Consider the following 9,823-nt stretch of genomic DNA (forward strand, 5'->3'; position numbering starts at 1 on the left):
TTCCTTCCTTCCTTCCTTCCTTCCTTCCTTCCTTCCTTCCTTCCTTCCTGCCCCCTTCCTCCCTTCCTCCCTCCCTCCCTCCCTTCCAAGGCAATTCCAAGGCAGAAGAGCAACTAGGGTTAAGTGACTTCTCCTGGGTCACAAAGTTAGGAGGTGTCTCAGATCAGATTTTAATCCAGAGCCTTCCATCATCTGATGTGGTTCTCTAGCCACTGAGCCACCTAGCTGCCCCACAAGTATTTTCTGGGGATGGAGTGAGTCTTGAGAATGAAGAGCTTGGGACACCATAGGAAAAGCTTAGAGTGCAGCCTAGAGGTGAGTTCAATCTACTGGATGGCAAAACCACGAGTCCATTCAGGACAATTCATTTTAAAAAGAATTGGCCAAATAGTTTTGCTTCTTGTGGAATGAAAACAACAACAAAATTCTGGCAGATTGAAAAATACACTTCTTTTGTTTGAGTGGTGATGATGATGATGGGAGTATATGTGTATTAAATGTTGCACTTGCTTTCAGAAGAATTTCAGAAGTCGCTGCTCTTCTTTGTTAGATGGAAAATTCACTGGTAGTGGTGGCAAAGGGGAGAAATACACCTAGAAATTGTTGGATGATTTTTAAATAAAAGAAATAAAAAGATAATAAAAAGTAAATAAAATAAAGTTTGCATGAAAAAATATTCACATTCTGTCCTCAAAGAATACATACCACAGCCTAGGATTCCTTTCTCAGTTTCTCTTCTCTTTTTGTTCTACAACAGGATTCTTGCTAATTTAATTAATCCCCAGAAGAGGCACACTTTCCTTACTTGTTAAATACCTGCATGAGAGACAGGCAACAACTTGCTTTTAATAACAAATGAATGCCACAATTAATGTCTTGTCTTAGGATATTTCAGGCCAATTTAAATGCTTTGTTGGAATTTTGCAGCCTGCCAGGGTAAAAGAGAAGGAACTACTGGAGCCATTTTCTATTCACCACAGTTTGGAGAAGCCTTATCCTCCTGCCAAGATAGGAATAGAAAATATTCAGAATACTCTGGGGTTGGAATGACCTGCTGGAATTTTTTGCATCTGCCATTCCATATACCAATGATCAGTAAACCTAGTGTAGATAAAATGAATTTTCTTAAAATGCAAAATCTGAGAGAAGTATAATTTATCTTGGTAATAAAAGGTTCATTAAAATGTCATCTTGACACAAAGCATCTCATTGCTTGTTATTTGTATTGCTCCCCTTAGACTACTTGTCTAAATATAAACTTCAAATAAATTCAATTTCACATTGTAATATTTACAGAAGGGCATCTAGGTGGCTCTGTGGATAGAGAACATAGGCCTGGAGATGGGAGGTCCTGGGTTCAAATTTGACATTACACACTTCCTAACTGTGTGACCCTGCACAAGTCACTTAACCCCAATTGCCTAGCCTTTGCTGCTCTTCTGCCTTGACATCAATGTTTAGTATCAATTCTGGAACAGAAGATAAGTATTTCAAAAACAAACAAAAAAAACAGTATTTAAATCCAAAATTTTCACTTAGCCTTCTCTTGCTGCACTCCCTATATTATTATCTCTAGGAAGCTGTAATTTCAAATTTCTTACTCTGTGTTCAAAAGTTATATAATTTTCACAATGAAGCAAAGGAATTTTTTAAGTCAACACTTTATTTTCAGTTGATAGATCAATCCAAAATAGCTCAACAATGAAGACAGAACTTCATAAGCATTATGTTTCTGAGGGGAAGACACACTTAGTTCTGAAAAGTTTAGATTAGTGTCAAAAAGGAAAGGAGCTTTAAACATTATTTTGTTCAATTCTGACCACTCTATTTTACAGATCAGCAAAAGGAAGTCTATAAAAGAAAAATGAATTGCTTTAAATCACATGACTAGTTAGTGCCACAAAAGAGAGCCAAACTTCTTGAACTCTTAGTTCTATACTTCTTTCAAAAAAAGTTATTTTTAACTTTAGTATTTTAAAAATCCAAAATCTAAATTCTTATTCTTGTCCCTCCCCCACTCATAAGAAGGCAAGCAATATAGTATCAATTATACCTGTGAAGACATGCTAAAGATTATTTTCATATTAGTTGTGTTGCAAAAAAACCCTAAACAACAACAAAAACAATAAAAAGCAAGAAATGTTAAAAAAAGTGAAAAATGTAAGTTTCAATCTGCATTCAGTTTATCAGGTCTTTCTTTAGAGGCATATAGAATTTTTCATCATTGGTCCTTTGGAATTAATTGTCTTGCATCATGGTCTTGATCATAGTAACTAAGTCTTTTACAATTGATCATCCTTACAATACTGATATTGTTGTTTACAGCCTTCTCCTAATTCTGCTTACTTCCCTTTACATGTCTTCCCAGGTTTTTCTGAAATTATCTTGGTCATTTCTTAAAACACAATAGTATTTCATCACAATTATTTAGTCGTTCCCCAATTGATGGGCATCTCTTCCATTTCCAATTCTTTTCTACCACAAAAAGACCTATTATAAATATTTTTATATAGATCTTTTTTCCTTTTTCTTTGATCTTTTTGGGATACAAACCTTGTACTATTGTTGGATCAAGAGTATGAATAGTTTTATAATTCTCCGGGTCTAGTTCCATTCATTCTCCAAAATAGTTGGACCAGTTTGCAACTTCACCAACAGTGCATTAGTATCTCCATTTCCATATTCTCTCCAGTATTAATTATTTTCTTTTTCTGTCATGTGAGCTAATATGTCTCTTACTGTTGGGGCTTTTTAGTAATGTGTAGAAATGCTGATGACTTATATGGGTATCCCTCAATTAAGAGAGATCACATGAACTTAAAAAGATAACTAAAGATATATTGTGTGTCTTTATTATACTTATAATGGTATAATTTTCCAAGTGGCATTAATAAACTTTTTAAAATTTCACAAATATGTTAGTAGGCACCTAATCTCTATTTGCACAGGTAGAGAAAATGAATTATAAAATTGTGAGAGCTGGAAGAGATATTAGATGATACCAGTGTCAGAGGCCCTAGAGTTAGATGATACCTTACAGGTAAGAATCTTATTTACCCTCTTATTTTTCAGATGAGGAACCTAAAGGCCAAAGAGGTTAAGTAATTTATTCAAGGTCAGATAGATCATAAATTATATCTGCAGGGGAAAGTGTCTTGATCTTGGAATTAGGAGACCTGAATTCAAATCCCAGCTCTACTACCTTTTGGATCTCTTAGTTTCTTAATTTTCTCATGTATAAAATAAGGTCCTTGGATTAGATGATCTCTACATTCCCTTCCAGCTTTAGATTTATAATACCATGATCCCATAATTCAAACTTAGGTTTTCCAATTCCGATTTTGGTGCTTTTTCCATTATACTCCATCACCTGCACTCCACTCCACCCTCAACCAAAAGAGAATCCGTTAAGTGACTTGTTCAAGATCATGTAGCAATCTTCTGGTTGCCCTGCCAAGAATTCTTAATCATTGGTAGATGAGTTCTTTTGAATGTGGTGAGATGATTTCAGAAAAACTTGGGAAGATTTGTATGAACTGATGAGAAGTAAAATGAGCAGAATCGGGAATCAAATTTATTATTTTATAGAACTAAAATTAATATTATAAAGATTATCCACTTTGAAATACTTAACAGCTCTGATTAATACAATGACTACTCAAAATTCCAAAAGATTTATTATGAAACATGCTATTTATTTCCAGATAAAAAATTCTTTGGGGAAGGTAGGTAGAACAGTAGGCAGAGTACCAGGCCAGGAGATGGAAGATCTTGGTTTCAACAGATACATCCTAGCTATGTAAACCGGGGCAAGTCACTTAAGCCCAATTGCCTATCCTTTAAAAGTCTTCTATTTTGGAACAGATATTTATTATCAATTCTTTTTTTTTTAATTCCTTACTTTCCATCTTCAAATCAAAACTATGTATTAGTTCCAAGGCAGAAGAGTAGTAAGTGCCAGGTAATGGGGGTTCAAGCAACTTGCCTGGGGTCACACACCTAGGAAATGTCTTGAGTCTAGATTTTAATCCAGGATCTTCAATCTCTAGTCCTGACTCTCAATCCCCTAAACCCCCTCACTTCCCTACTTAGGACCAATCCTAAAACATAAAGAAGGGCTTAAAAAAAGAGTTTATGAATTCAGATGGCCAATAGAAATACATTTTCTTCTCCATGTTTTTTTTGAACATGATTCATAGGAGAATTTTCTTTGCATGGCTCTATATCTCTGTATTATTTTTTTTTTTGCCTTCTTATTGGGCAGGAGAAAGGAGTTGATTTGGAGCTGAAAATAAAATAAAATTGAATTTAAAAAAAAAAGAAGAAAAAATGGTGGGGCCACAGGAGACTCTACTCCTATGAAACTCAAATGTGGTTTCTTTTTGAACACTAAAGAGTAAATTGTCATTAAAAAAAAAGCCAAAAATGTTTTTTTTTCGGGCATTGGTACAATCAAGACTATGCTCTCTTTTCCCTTTTGGGTTTTATCCCTGTTTCTTTCATTAAAATCTCTAAGAGAATGAAAATTTCAAAATTCACAAAATAATGGAATTAAGAACTCATCATGAAATGCAAAATTGAAGTGGGGTGACTTGCATTTGTGTCATGCATTCTGCATTAAGTACACGGTAAATATCATCACAGCTGGTCCTCAGAAATGACTCTCTTTTCTTATGGGATATGGATGATTTTGTGCATGGAGATTGCTCCTATTAACAGCTTCTCCAAACAGTCACCAAACAAGCCTCAATGACATCTAAATATATTTATGGTACTAATAGACCACATGGGCTTTGTGCTCTCTTCTCATGCCAGCCATCTGAGAATGCCCAAAGCCTGGGTTTACTCTATATTCAATGAACTAGTCAGATGAGTTAGACCAGTTTTTGGACTTTCTATAGACCAAACCAATGGGCAACACTGACCAGAGAATCGTAGCATCTCCAGTTGGAAGAAGTCTCAGGAGTCATTTAGTACAATCTGGACCTGAACTCTAATGTCGTCTTTAACCTCTTTACAAATTACTTTCCATTTACCTCTTAAGATACCTACATTAATGGGGAACTCACTCTCTTTTAGGCAAGCTCATTCTCCTATTATTTTGTTAGGAGGTTTTTTTTTCATATCAAACAATAATCTGCCTCATTGTCACTTCAACCCATTGCACATAAATTGTTGTCTACCCTCATCATATACTTGATATATGTGGACATTAGACATGTGACAATAAAGTAAAATGAATGTATACCATGATTCACAATAGCAGATTTTGCTTCAACTCGTTTGTAAAGGTCACTGGAAGGAAAGCTATTTGGATTTATTGGTTAAAATGGATTTCCTGGCAGTTGAGTGCCTCCTCAATTGCCATAGGATAAGGTGCTATTGTTAGTAAAAAAAGAACTTTCAAATTAAATAAATTAAATTCAACTAATAAATGCCTGTTGATTGAGTCATTAAATGAATGGCAAATTTAAGGCACTGTGCTCAGAATCACCAAAACTGTCCAACAACACAATCAAGTCAACAAACATTTATTAAGTGTTTACTAAGTGCCAGGCACTATACCAGGCACAGGGGATGCAGGGGAATACAAGAATAGTCATTGCCCTCAAGGATGTTTCATTCTAATGGGAGAGATAACATAGAAATAATTAAATATATTGAAGATATATACAGAGTGGATGGAAGGTAATGAAAAAGGAAAGACTCTAGCAACTGAGGACCAGAAGAGACCAAGAAAGACTTTGTGTAGAAGATGACATTTGTGGTGAGTCTTGGAGGAATCTAGGGACTCAGTGCATTTCCTATCACTTAAAATATTTAAAAAGAGGCCAGATGAAAGGGATCGTGTCAAGGGGATTCTTGCTTTGAATAGGAAATTGAGCAACGTGATCTCTAAACTCCCTTCAATCTGTCATACCGTGGAAATCTATCTTGGTTCCTTACAGTCGCACCTTGCAAGTGGATGGAGACACACATTTTACTGTACAAACAAGGACAGAGGCTAAATGAAAGGTTCATTTATGTATAAGTGCTGGTGTGGGTGTCTTTGGTGTGTCACCAAGTGCAGAGTGAAATGTGTGAGAGGCATGTTTCGTGAATGGGGGAAAGGGAGAAATTACCACCTTGTTTTTAATTATCTGGCAACCTTCCAAAGTTGACTCAATTCATTTTGAAATGATTAAAACCTGAAAGCTCCTTTCATTTCGGGTGTAAATGAAGCAAACACATTGCTGAATTTGGCTTTCTTGACTGTTGGTGTGACAGCTTTGAAAGGAAAGTGCTTGTGGCAATTGAAGAAGAAAAAAAGATAATTTCAAGTCCCCAATTAAGGAAGGACACTACTGACTAAAATAAATTGTATAACAAACAAACCTGTGCTTGGCCTCAGATTCTGTGAAATCCCATCTATAAATTTCCACCTTTAGCGAAACAGTTACAGTAAGTGGTAAGCTCATCCAAAATTGGTTTTATAATGGAAAATCTGACACATTTGAAACAGCCATGGCTGGGCCAGTCTGTTTTTCCATTTGTCAGATTTGTGTTTTTAATGGCCAAGAAATGAGTATTTTGAAAAGAAAGTGTGAAAAGCTTTGGGTTCAATGGAACATGATGGTGCACTAAGGTAAGGCCAGTGCCAAAGGACAGCTCCACATGATGTGGCATGAATGGTCATCTGAGAGGAGATCTAGCATCTTTGACCACTTGCCCAAATGGCAAGTAGCAATCAACTGGATTGGTTGCAAAGCAATCATTCATTTAAGGTTATGGAGGAGGTATGAATAGCTGGATTGAGCACTCTCTGTGGTCCAATCACTTTTCTCCTTAAGAGTTGGTTAAAACCCATCAATAAGCATTTATTTAAGTGCCTTCTAAGCACTGGGGGTACAAAAACAATGGATGAAACCATCTCTGCTTTCAAGCTGTTTATATTCTAATGGGGAAAACAAAAAGGACTTATCTAAGCCTGTACAGAACAGACATATAGAGAATAAATGTATAGATGTGGAATATAAGGTCATTTGAGAGGGAGGATATGTTGTGATGAGAGGGTTAATAGTTGTGGGGATCAGGAAAGGCTTGCTTTTAAATGCATGATTTTGGGGAGAGGAAATAGACATCAGATAGATGTAGGATTGTCTTTGTTAGAATTCCTGGTGTGGACATTCTTTCCCCCAATGCAGATGGATAACTCCTCTATAACTATTAGATTTAAAAAACTGCTTGGAGTACTGAGAGATTAAATGACTTTTCCATGTTCCAAATCCAGTAGATTACAGAGTCAGGGCTTGACCCCCAATCTCCCTGATTCAAGGGCCAGCCCATGATCCTTTATGTCATGCTATCAAACAATGTGAGGAGTGATAGTCAAATTATATAGCTAAAGACAACTAGGTGGCAAAGTGTATAGAGAGCTAAACCTGGAGATAAGAGGTCCTGAGTTCAAATGTGACCTCAGACACTTCCTAGCTGTGTGATCCAGGGAAAGGTAACCCCTACTGCTAAGCTCTTACCACTCTTCTGCCTTGTAACAGATAATTAGTATTGGTTCTGAGAGAGATGGTAAAGGTTAAAAAAAAATAAAGCTGAAAAGTAATAAGGATGCACAATTACTTTTGGCACATCCTTCATATATATGTCAATTATTATTATCCCTACAACAACTCTCTGAGGTAGGTTCTACATATAATATTAATCTCATTTTACAGATGAAGAAATTAAGGCTCAAAAAGGTTAAGTGGCTTATCTGTGGTCATTAAACTATTAAGTATCAGGGGTAGGATTTGAAGAATCTTAAGTCTTTCTTGATTCTGGCATCAGTGCTCTTTCCACTACTCCACATACATACTTGTAATTCTTGAGGAAAAAAGGAATTTCTAAGTAATTGAAAAATAGGTCTACAAGACAAGAAAACCATATTTCTTGGCCTTTTTGAATACCCTTCAAATTCTTGTAGAGCATTTTGGATGTTTCCTTTGTCCTTATCACTTACATAGTTAAGCACCTACTAATATCTCCCAAGAAGATTAAAAGACTTTTGGGACCAAGAACTGTGTTATTTTTTTATTTTGAGCTCCCAGGGCCCAGCCCAGCATAGTGGAAAGGAAAGAAAATGAGGGGGGAAAAAAGCATTTATAAGGCACCTACTTTGTGACAGACACCACGCTAAGAGCATTACAAATATGATCTCATTGATACTACATAGTAATGCATTTGCTAATCTAATGAGTACCTAATAATTGCATATGGAATTGAATTGTGTATGCCACTGGATTGGTAAGAAAGGCTCTCAAATAGAAGCCTCCTCTAGAAACTCACTGCAAGGGAACAGTGCATCCACATGTACTATAATTCTGATTCAGTGAAAAATTCCAAGTACATAAAATAAAAAGAAATCGGAAGGGAAAGAGGCACAAATAAGACAACATGAGTATTATTTTGTTTAGGTTCATGCAACTCTAATTTTTAACAAATGAAGTAGATTGGAGTTTCTAGTTTTAGCTATGGTTTTATTTCTCATTTTGTTTAGTAGATTCTCTTTTTGTTGGTTATTAAGTATAAGATGAAAAAAATACTTTACAATATCCTCTTCAAAGAGTCTTTGGGAACTTTTATTAGGATTGATAAATCATCCTGCACATTTGATATTATTTTTATCTGCAGAGAAGAGAACGAGGCATAATGAGTATCCTCAGATACTTTGATCTTAAAATAAGAAATTCAATTATTATTTAGATAATCCCAGCTAGTATGATTTATAGGGTCCTGTAAGTGGAACTTGCAAGACATTGACTGAATCTTTTACCTCCCTGAGGGCAGAAGAGTTGCATCCATTTCTTTCTCCAGGCTCAAGTAATCATTCAAACCCATTGATCATTCATTACTTATTATCTATGGAGATCCATTTGCATCTGGATTAGTAGCCAAGAAGGAAGTTCTGCTCCTGGAGTGGTAATATAGGGCTGTAATGCCTCAGCCAGTAATATGGGTAGTGTTGAATTAATTATTTTTTCCTGACCTAGAGGTGAAAAGTAGGTGGATAGGGTGGAGGTGGGGGGGGGGGAACAGGTTGGATATATAGGTTAAAATTCTGGGTAAACCCTGATGTTTCTGAAGGCTTGATGGAATGAATCTTAGTTTATGGTAGATTGTGATTGAGGACTGACTCACCCACCTCTGGTTTAGAAAGGTTTGCCTCAAGGCCAATCTTAAAGTTTGAATGAATTGATTCCCTGGGTGTGTAGGGAATGGGGAGGGTAAGAGTCTCTGGAGATCTGCTCCAAGTAGGAAAGCAGTCAGTGGCAGGGAAAATCTTCTCTAGGAGTGTTTATATTCTTCTTCTTTTGAATTCTTACCTTCCATCTTAGAATCAATACTGTGTATTGGTTCCAAGGCCAAAGGCTAGTCTGGGGGTTAAGTGACTTGTCCAGGGTCACATAGCTAGGAAATATCTGAGGTCATATTTGAACCCAGGACCTTTAATCTCTATGCTCAATCCATTGAGCCACTCAACTGCCCCCTATATTCTTCTTCTTAAAGATCTAAATACTTCCTTATATTGTAGTAATCTTTTCTGCACATTAAGTTCCAAATGATTAGTTCAGGATTTGAAGGGGAGTAGAGATCATGATTGTTGTGAAATGGGTGTCATGGAAAGCTTCTCAAAGGATTTAGAGCATATAAAAAATGGTAAGCAAGATAATATCAGAAAAAGTTGGAAAGATCTGCATGAACTGATGCAAAGCAAAACAAGCAGAACCAGGAGAACAGTGTACACAGAAAATGTATGATTATCATCTGTGAAAACTTGGCTTCTCTTGGC

The sequence above is a fragment of the Gracilinanus agilis genome, chromosome 1 (assembly GCF_016433145.1).
Source record: "Gracilinanus agilis isolate LMUSP501 chromosome 1, AgileGrace, whole genome shotgun sequence".
Classification (NCBI taxonomy): Eukaryota; Metazoa; Chordata; class Mammalia; order Didelphimorphia; family Didelphidae; genus Gracilinanus; species Gracilinanus agilis.